At 41.5% G+C, this 17,536-nt stretch overlaps 1 long non-coding RNA gene across 1 annotated transcript in view; it reads right to left on the bottom strand.

The window, feature by feature from the left end:
- Window positions 1–11,981, bottom strand: part of LOC144613022 (uncharacterized) — a 29,584-nt gene extending 17,603 nt beyond the window's left edge. The window contains exon 1 of the long non-coding RNA XR_013550330.2: window positions 11,874–11,981. This is a non-coding gene — a long non-coding RNA (uncharacterized LOC144613022). The remainder of the gene's footprint in view (window positions 1–11,873) is intronic.
- Window positions 11,982–17,536: the final 5,555 nt, after the last annotated feature.

Below are 17,536 nucleotides of genomic sequence, written 5' to 3' on the forward strand. Positions count from 1 at the left end.
AAAAAGAAGCCTCATTAATGGATGTTATGTGTTCATGAAGGAGATAATTACAAACATGGAATTCCTTTCTTCCCAAGTCATTTCATAAATGTAATACAGTCCCTGTCAAAGTCCCAGTAAGACTTTTCATGGAGTTTGACAAGATTATTCTGAAATTCAAAACAAGAGCCAGGACCAATTTTGGGAAAACAGAAACAAATGAGACTGGTCTCACCAGATACAAAAAAGAGATGACAAAGGAGAAATATATATAACTATGAAAGACAACACAGACCCAGGTGGACCGGGGAGATGGAGAGTATTGTTTTAAAGGGGGATTTCACAGAAGTAGAGAAAGACTTTTCCATAACTTGTGTAGAAACATTTGGGTGTACTTATTTAAAAAAAAAAAAAAAAAAAAAAAAAAAAAAAAAAAAAAAGGTTGGAGCCCTACGTCATGACCCACAGAACTAAGTTTTAGTAAAAACTAAAACTATTACGATAAAATGAACAAATGTTTAAGACTTTAGGGTTTTAAAGGACTTTACAAATAAAAGGTTTTAAAAGCCACAGAAGAGAAGACTGGTATATGTGAGCATATGAAGACATTAGGGTTCCATGGAAGAAAAGCGCAGTTCAAGGGTCCCTGCCTGGCTCAGTCAATGCAATGTATGAATCTTGATCTCAGGGTTTTGGGTTCAAGCACCATGTTGGGTGGAGAGATTACTTAAAAGTAAAATCTTTAAAAAGTTTTAAAAAACTTTCAAAGGCAAGGAACATTCCCCAGAAATTATTAACACATGTGACAAGTTATCCAAAATCATTATATACACACACACACACGTACACATACACACACACACACACACACACACACACACACACACACACACATTCATTTGAGGGTGGGGAGGGGAGAAAGCCTCTTATGTTGAAAAATTATTTCACCTAGGTGTACCTCAGTGGTTCCATTGATTGAGCATCCCAACTTTTGATTTTGGCTCAGGTTATTATCTCACGGTTTGTGAGCTTGAGCCCCACATCAGGGTCTCTGATGTCAGTAGAGAGCCCTCTTTGAATCGTCTGTCCCCCTCTCTCTGTCCCTCCTTGTTTGTGTTCTCTCTTGCTTAGTCTCAAAAACAAACATTAAAAAACATTCTTAAATGATTTCACACATATATGGAATTTAAGACAAAAAACAGATGAACATAGGGGAAGAGAGGGAAAAAGAAGATAAAAAGAGAGGGAGGCAAATGATAAGACACTTTGTTTTTTAAAAAACATTTGCTTTGGGGAGAGGAGCCAAGATGGCTCAACAGCATGGGGCTTTTTTTTTTTTTTTTTTTTGAGTCTCATATCCATGAATTACAGCCAACACTAAACCATCCTGCAAACCTAGAAAACTGATTTGATAATTAACACAACAATCTGCATACCTGAACCACAGAATTCACCAGGTACGTGGCACAGAGAGGTGAACTGGGGGAGAGAGAAGCCACAGAGGGCAGGGAGCTGTTTTTGCTTGCAGACGGAGGACAGAGATAGGGGGAGAGTATGGGAAAAGCACCCCCCACAAAAGTATTTGGAGATAAAGGGGAAAAGTAGAAACATCCACAGGGACTGAACTAAAAATGGGATAAAGGAGAAAGGAGAGAGTTTAAATTCCATTAAGACTCTATAAAGAGGGAGCGCAGAGTCTGAAACTCTGCAGTTCGGTAGCTGGTGGTGCTCTGGTGAGAAGGGTGAATCCTCAGGAGCAGAGTGAAGTCTGGGGGTCTTTGGGACACACTGGAAGAGGCTATTCCCCTGTTAGGAGAGGCAGTGTGGCACCCTCACAAGCAAAGATGCCAGTGGACCCCAGAGAACAACCACATTTACTGGTGCTGGAACAAGGTCATTAAGGGTGAAGCCTGGTGCCAGATGAGTGTTGTGATTTCCCATAATCCCTGAAATGCTGCTGCTACACGATTGCCTGAACTTTTTCTGAGGTAGGCTGGTATTCAGCCACAGTCTCTGGGCATCAGCAGCAGCATGGTCCCAGAAACATTCCTGGGTGTGGTCGTCACCTGGCCATTGCTCAGTGACACACTCCCACAGAAGGTCTGAGTGGATAAAAGCCCTGGTCCCTCAAAAGTGAGGGGTTGAAAAACACAACTGCATTTGAGACAAATCTCAGGAGGGAAGTGTCACTTGGCAACCTGATGGCTTGGTCATGGACAGTGTGAAAGTGGGGAGAGGACAGAAGCCAGAAACAAAAGACAGGTGCTCGATTACTGGTACAGGAGAGCACAGAGTTCAAATACCAGAGACTGGGTGGCTGGGTGACACCATTTTAACCCCTCCCACGCATGCACATACACACCTACAAGTGCCACAACAATCCACCCCAGTAAGCTAAGCAGTGTCATCTAGTGGAGAACAGAGCCATTACACTAAGCCCACCCAACTGGGCCAACCTCGCTCTTCAGGAACACGAGTCTCTCCACCTGCTTAGTACACGGACTACAAAATACTTCAGGGTTGGACTTCTAGGGGAAAACAATGTAATTTCAATCGTATTTCAGTCTGTTCACTGTCCATCTACTCAATTTTCTTTTATTTTTTAGTTTTAATTTCTTTTCTTGCTCTTGAATACAGAAAGAGAAAAAATGTATTTTTATTTTCAATTTTTATTAAAAATATTTTTCTTTAATTTTTCTACTATATTTTACTTTTTTGTAGATTTTTCAAATTCTATTTCACTTCCATTTCATTTTATTCTATTTCATTGTATGCATTTCTTTCAAATTTTCAAACATTTTCCTTTTTCCCCCTTTTTTCTCTAATCTGTCAAACTCCTTTCAACACCCAGACCACAACACACCTAGGATATAGCATCATTTATTTGATTTTGTGTGTGTGTGTGTGTGTGTGTTAATTTCTTAATTTTTTTTTACTTTATTAATTCTTTTTCTTCCTTCAAAATAATAAAACAAAGGAATTCACCCTAAAAGAAAGAGCAGGAAGAAACAACAGCCAGGGACTTAATCAACATATATAAGCAAGATATCAGAAACAGATTTAGAATCACAAAATAAGAATACTAGCTGGGGCCAAAAATAGTTTAGAATCCCTTTCTGTAGAGATAAAAGAAGTTAAAGCTAGTCAGGATGAAATAAAAATTGCTATAACTGAGCTGCAATCTCGAATGGATGCCACGGCAGAAGGATGGATGAGGCAGAGCAGTGAATTAGCATTATAGAGGACAAACTTATGGAGAATAATGAAGCAGAAAAAAAAGAGGGAGACTAAGGCAAAAGAGGATGATTTAAGAATTAGAGAAATCAGTGAATTACTAAAAAGGAACAACATCAGAATCATAGGGGTCCCAGAAGAGGAAGAGAAAGAAAAAGATGTAGAAGGGTTATGTGAGCAAATCATAGCAAAAAACTCGCCTGAGCTGGGGAAAGACAGACATCAAAATCCAAGCAGAGAGGACTCCCATTAGATGCAACAAAAACTGACCATAAACAAGGCATATCAGAGTCATATTCACAAAATATTCAGGCAAGGGGAGAATCATGAAAGGAGCAAGGGAAAAAAAAAAAAATCCCTAACCTACAAGAGAAGACAGGTCAGGTTTGCAGCAGACCTATCCACAGAAACTTGGCAGGCCAGAAATGAGTGCCAAGATATATTCAATGTGCTGAATCAGAAAAATATTCAGCCAAGAATTCTGTATCTAGCAAGGCTGTCATTCAAAGTAGAAGGAGAGATTAAGTTTCCCAGATAAACAAAAATTAAAGAAGTTCCTGACCACTAAATGAGCCCTTCAAAAATGCTGACAGGAGAAAAGTTGAAAAGAAAAAAAAAGAAAAGACCAAAAGCAAAAAAGACTAGAAAGGACCAGAGAACACCATCAGAAACTCCAGCTCTACAAGAAACATAATGTCAATAAATTCATATCTTTCAGTACTCATTCTAAATGTCAATGGACTTAATGTTCCATTCAAATGACATAGGGTAACAGAATAGACAAGAAAACAAGATCCATCTATATGCTATTTGCAAGAGACCCCTTTAGACCTAAAGACACCTTCAGATTGAAAATAAGGGGATGGAGAACCATCTATCATGCAATTGGTCGACAAAAGAAAGCGGAGGTTGCCATACTTATATCAAACAATCTAGACTTCAACATAAAGACTGTAACAAGAGATGAATAAGGGCATTATATCATAATCAAGGGGTCTATCCACCAAGAAGACCTAACAATTGTAAACATTTATGCGCCAAATGTGGAAGTACCCAAATATATAAATCAATTAATCACAAAACATAAGGAAACCCATTGATAATAATACCATAATAGTAGGGGATTTCAACACCCCACTTACAACAATGGACAGATCATCTAAACATAAAATCAACAAGGAAACAATGGCTTTGAATGACACACCAGACCGGATGTACTTAACATATATATTCAGAACATGTCATCCAAAAGCAGTAGAATATACATTCTTCTCCAATACACATGGAACATTCTCCAGAATAGATCACATTCTGGGACAGAAATCATGCCTCACCAAGTACAAAAAGATCGAGATCATACCGTGCATATTTTCAGACCACAATGCTATGGAACTCAAAATCAACCACAAGAAAAAGTTTGGAGGGGTGCCTGGATTGCTCAGTTGTTTAGGCGACTGACTACAGATCAGGTCATGATCTCACAGTTTGTGAGTTTGAGCCCCGTGTTGGGCTCTGTGCTGACAGCTCAGAGCCTGGAGCCTGCTTCAGATTCTGGGTCTTCTCCTCTCTCAACCCCTCCCATGCTCATTTTCTGTGTCTCTCTGTCTCTCAATAATAAACATTAAAAAAAATTTTTTAGGGGCGCCTGTGTGGCTTGGTCGGTTAAGCGTCCGACTTCGGCTCAGGTCATGATCTCACGATCCGTGAGTTCGAGCCCCGCGTCGGGCTCTGTGCTGACAGCTCAGAGCCTGGAGTCTGTTTCAGATTCTGTGTCTCCCTTTCTCTCTGCCCCTCCCCTGTTCATGCTCTGTCTCTCTCTGCCTCAAAAATAAATAAACGTTAAAAAAATTTTTTTAAATTTTTTTTAAAGTAAAAGTTTGGAAAGGTAACAAATACTTGTAGACTAAAGAACATCCTACTAAAGAATGAATGGGCTAACCAAGAAGTTCAAGAGGAAATTAAAAAGGACATGGAAATGAAATGATGACACCACAGCCCAAAACCTCTAGGATGCAGCAAAGGCTGTCATAAGAGGAAAGGATATAGCAATCCAGGCCTTCCTTTTTTTTTATTACTCTTTTTAACATTTATTATTACTAAAAGAAAGAGAGACACAGAGCATGAGCAGGGGAGGGGTAGACAGAGGGGGAGATACAGAATCTGAAGCAGGCTCCAGGCTCTGAGCCATCCGCACAGAGCCCAATGCGGGTCTCAAACTCACAAACTGTGAGATCATGACCTGAGCCAAAGTCAGTCGCCCAACCAACTGAGCCACCCAGGCACCACACACTCCAGGCGTTCCTGAAGAAGAAACAAAGGTCTCAGATACAAAACCTAACCTTACACCTTAAAGAGCTGGAAAAATAACAGCAAATGAAACCCAAAACCAGCAGAAGACAGGAAATAATAAAGATTAGAGCAGAAATCAATGCTATCGAAATCAAAACGAAATAAAAAAAAAAAGCAGTAGAAGAGATCAATGAAACCAGAACCTGGTTCTTTGAAGGAATTAACAAAATTGATAAACCACTAGTCAGTTTCATCAAAAAGAAAAAGGAAAGGACCCAAATAAATAAAATCAAGAATGAAAGAGGAGAGATCACAACCAACACAGCAGAAATACAAATAATAAGAGGATATTATGTGCCAATAAAATGAGCAATCTGGAAGAAATGGACAAATTCCTAGAAACATATAAACTATCAAAACTGAAACAGGATGAAATAAAAAACTGAACAGACCCATAACTAGCAAATAAATCGAATTAGTAATCAAAAATCTCCCAAACAACAGGAGTCCAGGGCTGGATCGCTTTCCAAAGTAATTCTACCAAACATTTATGGAAGAGTTAACACCTATTCTCTTGAAGCTGTTTCAAAAAATAGAAATCGAAGGAAAACTTCCAAACTCTTTCTATGAAGCCAGCATTACCTTGATTCCAAAACCACACAGAGACCCCACAAAAAAGGAGAACTATAGACCATTTTCCCTGAGGAACATGGATGCAAAAATCCTCAACAAGATATTAGCCAACCGGCTCCAACAATATATTAAAAAATTATTCACCATGACTGAGTGGGATTTATACCAGGGAGGCAGGGCTGTTTCAATATCTGCAAAACAATGTGATTCATCACGTCAATAAAACAAAGGACAAGAACCACATGATCCTCTCAATAGATGCAGAGAAAGCATTTGACAAAATACAGCATCCTTTCTTGATAAAAACCCTCAAGAAAGTAGGGATAGAAGGAGCATACCTTGAGATCATGAAAGCCATATATGAAAGACCCAATGCCAATATCATCCTCAATGGGGAAAAACTGAGAGCTTTACCCCTAAGGTCAGGAACAAGACAGGGATGTCTACTCTCGCCACTGTTATTCAACATAGTATTGGAAGTCTTATCCTCTGCAATCAGACAATACAAAGAAATAAAAGGCATCCAAATTGGCCAGGTCAAACTTTCACTCTTCCCAGATGACATGATACTCTATATGGAAAACCCGAAAGATTCCACCAAAAAACTGCTAGATCTGATCCATGAATTCAGCAAAGTGGCAGGATATAAAATCAATGCACAGAAGTCAGTTGCATTCCTATTCATCAGCAATGAAGCAACAGAAAGAGAAATCAAGAAATCGATCCCATTTACAATAGCTTCAAAACCCATAAAATACCTAGGAATAAATCTAACCAAAAAGGTGAAAAAGCTATACACTGAAAAGTATAGAAAGCTTACAAAAGAAATTGAAGAAGACACAAAAATTGGAAAAATATTCCATGCTCCAAGATAGGAAGAAGAAATATTGTTAAAATGTAAGTACTACCCAAATAAGTCTACATATTCAATGCAATACCTATCAAACTAACACCAGCATTCTTTTCAGAGCTAGAACAAACAATCCTAAAATTTGTATGGAATCAGAAAAGACCCCAAATAGCCAAAGCCATCTTGAAAAAGAAACCAAAGCAGGAAGTATCGCAATCCCAGACCTCAAGCTGTATTACAAAGGTGTAATCATCAAGACAGTATGGTACTGGGACAAAAACAGACACTGAGATCAATGGAACAGAATAGAGAACCCAGAAATGGACCCACATACGTGTGACCAACTAATCTTTGACAAAGTAGGAAAGAATATCCAATGGAATAAAGACTGTCTCTTCAGAACGTGGTGCTGAGAAAAGCGGGAAGTGAAATGCAGAAAAATGAACCTGGACCACTTTCTTACACCATACACAAAAATAAACTCAAAATGGATGAAAGACTTAAATGTAAGACAGGAAGCCAACAAAATCCTCAAGGAGAAAACAGGCAAATACCTCTTTGACCATGGCCGCAGCAACTTCTCACTCAACACATCTCCAGAGGCAAGGGAAATGAAAGCAAAAATGAATATTGGGACCTCATCAAAATTAAAAGCTTCTGCAGTGAAGGAAATAATCAGCAAAACTAAAAGGCAACTGGTAAATTGGGAGAAGATATTTGCCAATGACGTATCAGATAAAGGGTTAGTATCCAAAAATCTATCAAGGACTTATCAAACTCAACACCCAAAACAAACAAATTTCCAGTGAAGAAATGGGGAAAAGACATGAATAGACACTTCCCCAAAGAAGACATCCAGATAGGCAACCGACACATGAAAACATGCTCAACATCACTCATAATCAGGGAAATACAAATCAAAACCACAATGAGATACCACCTCACACCTGTAACAATGGCTAATATTAAAAATAGGCAACAACAGATGTTGGTGAGGATGTGGAAAGAGAGTATCTCTTTTGCACTGACGGTGGGAATGTAAACTGGTGCAGCCACTCTGGGAAATATTATGGAGATTCTTCAGAAAATTAAAAACAGAACTACTCTATGACCCATCAATTGTACTACTAGGTATTTATCCAAGGGATACAGGTGTCCTGTTTCAAAGAGACACATGCACCCTAATGTTTACAGCAACACTATCTACAATAGCCAAAGTATGGAAAGAGCCCAAATGTCCATCAAAGAATGAATGGATAAAGAAGATATGGTGTGTGTGTGTGTGTGTGTGTGTGTGTGTGTGTGTGTGTGTATGATTACTCAGTAATAAAAAAGAATGAAATCTTGCCATTTGCAACTACATGGATGGAGCTGGAAGGTATTATGCTAAGCGAAATTAGTCAGAGAAAGACAAATATCATAGGACTTCACTCATATGAGGACTTTAACATACAAAACAGATGAACATAAGCGAAGCGAAGCAAAAAATAACATAAAAACAGGGGGGATGGGGACAAAACATAAGAGACTCTTAAATATGGAGAACAAACAGGGTTACTGGAGGGGTTGTGGGGGGGCGGACAGGCTAAATGGGTAAGGGACATTACAGAATCTAATACTGAAATCACTGTTGCACTATATGCTAACTTGGATGTAAATTTAAAAAAAAAATTATTTGGTTTTGAGAGTGCACTAGCAGGGGAGGGGCAGAGAGAAGGGGGCCAGAGAGATGGGGCCAGAGGATTCAAAGCAGCTTGTGCACTGACAGGAGTGAGCCCGATGTGGGGCTCAAACTCACAAACCATGAAATCATGACCTGAGCCAAAGTCGATCGCTCAACCAACTGAGCCACCCAGGCATGCACATAAGTGACTCTTTCAATAGAGCAAACTGAGGGTTGCTGGAGGGATAATGGGTGTGGGCATGGGCATTAAGGAGGGCACTTGTTGGGATGAGCACTAATGAGGGATGAGTCACTAAGTTCTACTCCTGAGGCCATTACTACACTAGATGTTTGGAATTAAATATTTAAAAAATTAAAAGTACAAAAAATGAGCCAATAGAGAAGTGTAAAGTAGTGATAAGCAAGCAGTTCAAAGAGCAAATGCAAGTGTCCAACCATCACATGAAAAGGCATTCAACCTACTTAGCTATCAGAAAACACAAATTTAAATGAAATAACATTTCTACCTATTAAATTGCTAAACCCTGAAATACAGTAGTTTCATGCATGGCTGGTCGTCAATTGCTAGAGCCACACTGGAGATCACGTCAGCAGTAATGTTGTGTGCCCACCTAGGATGGAGTCATTCTATTTTTCAGGGTCTCCCCTGGAAGGACATTAGCCTGCATCAGCCAGAAAGCCTGAAACACACTGTTCATCGCATCATGTATAAAAGTGAGTTAGAGGACAACCCAAATGTCCAGGGCTGGGTGAATGGCTGGATAAACCTTGGTGTATCTGTACCATTATCCACAGCACAGCAGTTGCAAAGAAGGAAATTAAGCATACTGGTATACTGGTATACCTCAGATATAAGTGTTGAAAGAAATTTAACAATACATTCAGGATGGTACTGTTGACAACAGGATCCTGTGGATTTTTGCCCACACAAAGATGTCTGGAAAGCCACACACTTAACCAGTAAAAGAGAAAGGAAACATGGGAGGTCTGGATGGTGGCTAGTGGTCAGAGAGGACTTTGGTTCCAAGAGAACTTTAGAACATCCAGGTTGTAAAGAATGTAGTTGTCAAAAAGGATTCAAAACTCACACTTGCTCAGGAGGTTTAAGATCTTGACAGGGATCTTCAGAAATATATGCTGTTCTACTAGGAATTTATCTAAAGGATACAGGAGTGCTGATTCACAGGGACACAGGTACCCCAATGTTTATAGCAGTGCTGTCAACAACAGCCACAATTATGGAAAAAGCCCAAATGTCCATCAACTGATGAAGTGGATAAAGAAAATATGTTTTATACATACAATGGAATACTACTCGACAAAAATGAAATCTTGCCATTTGCAACAATGTGGATGGACCTGGAAGGTATTATGCTAAGTGAAATAAGTAGTCAGAGAAAGACAGAGATCACATGTTTTTACTCCTACGTGGAATTTGAGAAACCTAACAGAAGACCATGCGGGAAGGAAAGGGCAAAAAGTTTCCAACAGATGGGGAGGCAAACCAAAAGACACTCTTAAGTACAGAGAACAAACTGGGCTTTATGGGAGGAGTGGGGGAGAGGAGAAAGTGGGCCATGAGCATTGAGGATGGCACTTGTTGGGATGAACACGGGGTGTTGTATGTAAGCACTGAATCATGGGAATCTACTCCTGAAGCCAAGAGCACACTGTATACACTGTTAGCTAACTTGACAATAAATTATATTTAAAAAAAAAAAGTATCTGCTTGTGCCCTAGAAGAATGGGCAAGGGATGGGAGCAGGGAAGTGGACTTGGAGATGTGGGAGGTTGGGTCTGTTTAAGTCCAGTAAAGCAAGGTCAGGAGTAAAACATGCTTCTTTTTCAAGGTCATGATCTAAGAAAGTGTCATTTCTTCTTGTCCCCAGTGACACAGCAGGTGTCTGGTTACAAAAATCAGAATCCCATATTCAAGTCCCACTTCTAAACAGGTGATCTCTGGGTGAGCCATTTATATCGCCGAGTCTATCATTACTATATACATTAGGAAGGTCATTCCCCACCACCCTGTCTCCTTTATGGTCACTTTGAGTCAGACACAACATGAGCAGAAGTTCCCTGAAAGCTATAAAAAACAACACAGAGAACAGTTGACTCCCTCCCAAACACACACCAGGATAATGTATATACCCACTGAGTAATTAAAGACATAGTTAAAATAGTTTTCTCCCTAAAATTTCCCAGGAGTTCAATACCTCACACCATTTTCTAAAAGAAAGCACAGATGAAATAATCAAGCACTAAACATGAAACAATAAAAAGATACAAATCCAAACAGTATCTTCTTTACATCAAGTAATAGAGGCAAAATAAGGCCAACAACAAACCTCAAAAGCAACAGACAGCATATTTAGTACAGAAAGGACTTCCACACACCAATGTGAGAAACAAATTCTCTAACAGAAAAAGAGTTGCCAGAATTCTAAGCCAATAAAGTCCAAAAATATGGAAAGTGAAAAATCAAGAAAAGAACAAATTGGATACTTTTTTTTACCTACCAAAGTCAAAATACCAGTAATACTTAATACTGCCCCAAAATCAAGCAAGACAGATGCCTACAGTAATGCCATCCCAGGAGACACCTGCCATCCAGATATGGGATTTAACACTTTCCAGGAACCATGTTAAAAGCAAAAATAACCAAGTAAAATTTTAATATCTTTAACCCAATATACCAAAAGTGTTATTTTAACTCACTATGAAATTAAGATTTTTATGTCCCCACCTCCTTTTTTTTTTTCTTTTTGGAAAAGTACTCCTTCTTTGAAATTTAGTACTTCAGACTTACAGCATCTCTCAATCCAGATGCTAAACTTTTGATGGAAAGGTTTTGTGTTTCCTATGATTTTCTGTAGAAAAAGATTCACATACCCATTTTGTCCCAAATATATTTAAGTCTTCCAGTAACTAGATTGAGTGTCAGGTTTTAAAATTAATTCTAGATTAATCAAAATTCAAACTATTCCTCAGTCCCACTAGCCACATTTCAAGTGCCTGAAAACGAGGCATGCTGGTGGGTACCTTACTAGAGGACATCGCTCTGTAGAAAATCTGTCCAACTAGCTTCCTGTCCTGGCAGTAGGAAAAGGCGGCTCTTCATTCAGCCTCCTGAAATGCTACACAGGGAATCCGATCACCATAAATAATGCAAGACTTCCCCCTCCTGCCCTCCCACAGAGGTACCTTCCACTCCGTGAACAGATCCATCCCATCGTCCTTTTCTGTTCCTGCAGGGACAGTTTTCCAGGGGTCCCCCAGTCCAGTCCTTAGTTGGTGGGCACATCTTCAGTTCTCATGCTATAAACAGGAAAAAATGATGGCAATAGGAAGGATAAGAATACAAACTGATAGGTTCCATCTACTGAGCGGTCCATGGTACAAAATCCTTTCTATTCATCATCAATCCGCACCCTTCCAGTTTACAGACAGGAAACTGACCCAGGAAAGCAACGTGTACAGGTCATGCTGGAAAAACCTCAGTACTAGTGGAGCCACCTGCTGTTGCAACCAGAGCTAATGGTTCCCAAACCCTTCCCAGGCTGTTCCCTGTTCAGCATTCAAGCTCTCTCCCCCAGTCACCAACAGGGGCTCCCAGCTCTCCATGCAGGATCAGGGACACCGGGATGCCCTCTGGGGCACTACTTTTTTCCAGAATAGCATTAGGCCCAAATAAAGAAGAAAACCACCACGTGAGAACCTACTAGGTGTTAGGCACAGCGAAGCCCTCTGCACAGACAATGCTGACAGCAACCTCTGAACTAGGGATGGTCATTTCTACCATTTTACAGAGAAGAGACTTGTCCAAGGGCAAGAAGCAAGCAGGAGGGCCAGGATTTCAGTGTGGTACATGTGTCCCATGTTCTCCCCAGGTGACTGGTGCTGTGTGCATGCAAGACTACCAGGGTGGGGGGGCACGGAGTTCCCTATACCTCAGTCCACACCTCTGACATGATCACATACTGATCTCAGTGGTGTGCGGTCACAGGCGAGTAAGACCTATACTTTGTCAAATGAAAGCATTCACATTAGTTTTCGGTGTATTCTACAAGCAATGAGCCATTTTGAAGGCCAGCATGTCGGGGGTGGGTTATTGGGCACCCACTGTGCACCAGCTGTCTGCAAAGCATTCACATGGATTTCACATCTGAGTCTCTTAACAGGTCTGCAGACTGGGTAACACCGCCCACAGCCCACAGAAAACTAAGGTACAAAAGGTGAAGAGACCCATCTGAGATGACAAAGTAAATGGCAGTCAGGGTACAGAACCACCGCCCAAAGTGGGAGGGGCTTTCTCCAGGCAAACATCATTTTCCAGCCACCTATGGGTCTAGCACTGACGACGCACACAGGACCCAGAAAAGAATAGGGCCAACATGATGCATGGTCCCAGGGGGTTCAGGCCACCAGGTGGGGACTGTTTCAATGTCTTTTATGGATGCCAGATTTCCATGATCACCTCCCTCCCCCATGATTTAGCCAGCCCCTCCAGATTCAGGTGGCTGGGGCATACACAGTTGTTTCAGCCTATAAGCCCTCAGTGGCAGTGAGGGGGTCCTCTCTAGGCAGAAGCACTCAGGAGTTGGGCACAACACAAACTCTCCTTGGAAGTCAGGTACTGACTGGTGGAACCATCCTGGATCCCAAGCCACCAGATGGAGGACAAGCGAGCCTCCCCATGTGGTGTGAGGGCTAGGCTTTTGTATGCCAACCACGGAGATGAGAGGGAGTTGCTGCAACAAAGCCAAACACATGCTGATGAACATGGTGAGATAGGATCAAGAACTACACAAAGTTGCATCATAATCTACATGAGAAACAAGAGCAGTGAGATTTTAATAGACTGATTTGGTCTTGTCAGAGAAGGCAAGGGTCTGTAATGGAAAGATGGAGTGGGGATCAGACAGACGAGGATGATGGCAGGTCCTGGTTGTTAATGTGCCAGGCATGCTTTACGATCATCTGAGCAAAAGCCAGGCTCACAAAGCCTGAAGTTTGGGGAGTGGGAGACTGGGAGGTTGGCCCTGGGTGTGTGGTTCATCAGGCACCAGTCACAGTCCACTTCCATGGATTTCACACAATGGAACAAGGGGAGCTAGTGGAGATGGGACCTTAAGGAAGGCCTCTCCAGAGAGGTAACAGCAGAGAGTGGAGGGTCAGCCAGAGAAGGACGTTCCAGGGGATACCTTGTGACTTTGTGACCCAACAAGGGACAAACAGGAGTGATTGGGGGTGAAAATAAAGTCAGATGCAGGCTCAGGATGCTAATGTAAGTCTCTGAAGAGTCCTGAGCAAATGCTCTGATAGGCTCTCTGGTGGGAGGGCTGCTTAGCCAAAGGCGATAGGACCCCCCACCATGGGACATCTGACAATGGCCAGAGATGCTACCAGCTTCTATGAGGCTGGGGCTGCTGCCCCAGGTCCTGTGATGCACAGGACAGCCCCATAGCAGAGGACAACCCAGCCCCAAGCATGGTCAGGGCTTGCTAGAGACTGGAGTGCAGAAAGAAAGCAGAAGGAGCCCAGTTAGGCTGCTGAGTAATTCAGACAAAGTGGTGGCTTGGACAGGGTGGCAAGAATTGAATTTCTGATGCTCTTAGAAGGAATGGCCAACAGGATTTCTTGAGGAGAATTCCTGAAGTGGAATGAGAGAGGGAGAAGTCAAAGACAACATCAAGGCTTGTCATCAGAGCCATGAAAGAGGCATTTATATGGAAAACATGTTAGTTGAGCACCTAGTAGGTGCCAGAGAAACAGGCATTAAAAAACCCCTTCCCTCATTGACACTTACCATTGAGCGGGAAGGAAGCTGGCAGCTAAGCCAATACACAGTAATTTCCAGTAGCATTAATCCCTCTTACCACGATTTGATAGACTTTACCAAGCGTACTTGGGGAGTTTCTCTGAGGAGCTACCATCTGAATACCCATCAGCCAGGAGATCTGGGGTAAAGACAGGCCAGGCAGGGGGTACAGTGGGTGCAAATGCCCAGAGGCACGAGCGTGCACATGTTTGCAGTGCTACAGGAAGAACAACGTGTCTGGACCAAGGGAGTGGGAAGAAGCAGGCACTGGACAGGTAGGAAGAGGTGCAGAATCCACAGGTCCTCCAGCTACATCAGATTTCATTTTCAGCACAACTGGCTGTCATTTGAAAATTTAGCCAGAACCGCATTAACTCGCTACTTCAAGGAGCTCAAGCAGTGAGTGAAGATCGCTGGAAGGCTAAGGGAACCTCCAGGAGATGGTAGAGAGGGCAAAGCGGCCGCGCTAAGCAAAGGCAAGATGTTTCCACTAAGAATTAAGTGCAAGGAAAGTGGTTCCTGATCCCATAAGATTTATCTGGAGACGAGGGTCATGTGTGGAGCTGTGATGCAGCAGAATACGACTACAGTAGCCTCCCATTATCCATGGGGATATGTCCAGAGTCCCCAGGTGGGTGCCTGAAACCACAGATAGTACAAAGACTATAGACACCATGTTTGTTCCTATACATGCATATGTAAAGTTTGATTGATAAATTAGAGATAATAATCTCTATTAATACCTAATGAATTTAATAACAATTTAATTTGATAATTTAATACTATGTTTTTTCCTATACAAGCATACCTATGCTAAAGTTGGATTTATAAATTAAGCATGGTGAGAAACGAACAATAATCATTTCTAATAATAACTAATAATCTAACAATAAGAGTAGCTAACAATCAAATAGGACAATTAAAACAAGATACGGTGATACAAGTTCTGGGAATGTGATCTCCTTCTCAGAACTTCTTGTATCAGACTCACTTTCCACTTGTCAGGATGTGAGATGATAAAATGCCCACAGCAGGATCTGACGGGAGGTGAGCACTGTGACATAATGAGGCTCCTACTGACCTCCTGAGGATTCATCAGGAGGGTCACTGGTTTCCTAAGGAAGAGGAGCCACAGGGAAGTGCACAGAAGGCCTGCTGCCTCATCTCCAAACCACTGTCCAGCAGGGAATCAACACCCTGACAGAGTTCCCTTCCCACCCAGTCTTCCTCGCACTTGCCAACACCAACAAGGAAAAGGGATTCTGATTAAGATAGCGTCTATAGTGAACATGCTTCTGGTGTCCTGAGCAGGTGGAGAATGGAGTTAGAAGGGGGAAAGAGTAGCCAGATGGACAGGTTCCCTGCCCCTCCAACACTAACAAGAACACAGGAAGGGTGCAAAGTATCAACAGAAAAAGGTGGGGGCCGGCCAGGATCACCCAGGTTCTGAGCCCAGGGGCTCCAGGTCAAGGCCGCAAGACTGGCCTCACTCCCAGCACGTTGGGCACTCTCCTGAGGGACAGCACACTGAGTATTAAGCTCGACTTCTGCTTCCATGTCCCAGAAATGTTCTCTTCCTTCTTTGTCATGTTGGTTCCTTTCCAACTTTTCCACAAAAAAAAAAAAAAAAAAAAAAAAAAAAGACCCTAGAAGAACAGTGACTGTATACTTGTAGGCAAGGAAAATCATCTGAAGCCCTCCTCTGCCTTCTGTCTTAAAATGTAGGAAAGTTTGTTCACTTCTTACTAGATCTGTATTGCTTTTATCTAAGAGCCTTTCCCAAACTTTAGATGAAATGAATGCCTCCAGAAGGTGTGCAGGTGTAACTGTTAGCACCACCTACCCCTCAGGGTATCTATTATCTCCTTTGAGAAGTCTGAGAAGTCTTCTCACTGAGAAGTCAGTGAGCTCCTCATTCGACACCCTTGCCACTTTAAATAACACACAGAGACCCCAAACTGATGTTTCAGTCCCAATAGGAAAATCTAGGATAGAAGTACACGACACCACACATCCAGGATGGATGCATACTTAAGTAGTTACGTGAATAAAATTACAAGTGACAGAGGTTGTCACTGGAGAGGGAAGGCAAAGGGGTGACAGGGGTGGAAGGTCTTCAGCTACACCTGTATATGCATGCAGGAGGGGCAATTTGAAATTAATACGGCAAAATAGCAGTTAAACCTAGAAGCTGAGTTACACATGTGGCATTATTTCACAAAATCACCAAAAGCTACCAATATAAAGGCTCCCAGACCACATCATCCCTGCCCCAGGATGGCTTGCTGTTAAAACTTTCATCAGCCTACCAATGAGTTTTGCAGAGTGGAGTTCAGACTCTGAATCTAGCCTATATGGTTTGAAATATTGAGTCCACTATTCAATGGATGCATTATTTTTAACAAGTTGTTCAATACCACAGTGCCCTTCTTGCCCCAGCAGTAAAATGGGGATGATACTATAACCTACTCTATAACATTATGAGGATTGAATAGCTTGATACTTGTGAGGTGCTTGCAAAGGAAGATAGCTATTCTAATAGAGATACTCTAAGACAAAGAAGCCACTTGATCTTAATTGGACGTATGTCCAAAGACTTTGCTAATTCACAGACACTATGATAGCATATTTATTTGCCCCATAAAATGAAACTAGCTCCCTTTATATTCCCTTTGATTGAATACTGGCAGATGGAATTGTTTCAGGCATATTTTTGACCAAGGATGTATGTACCCACGTATTCATGTATAAACCTATTTTGTTATCAAGTTCAGATGACAATAGTTCAGTCAGTGAGGGCCTACTGAGTTACCCAAATATTATGGGTTTCTGAGTTTGATACTGAGTAGTAAGGATAGTTTAAAATTTAATTGAAAAAAATATATATCTGATTCCTGAGCTCTAAACTGCAATGGGTATATGAATATGCACACATACATATGTCGATCCATTTTTCAAATCAACCTGTCAGTTCCTATGCAGGGAATGAGTTTCTATTCATAGAAACCAATGAAGCTGTCTTGAGCAGTATATGGTGTAATGCAAA

This window comes from Panthera onca, chromosome D1 (genome assembly GCF_046562875.1).
Source record: "Panthera onca isolate mPanOnc1 chromosome D1, mPanOnc1 haplotype 2, whole genome shotgun sequence".
Lineage (NCBI taxonomy): Eukaryota > Metazoa > Chordata > Mammalia > Carnivora > Felidae > Panthera > Panthera onca.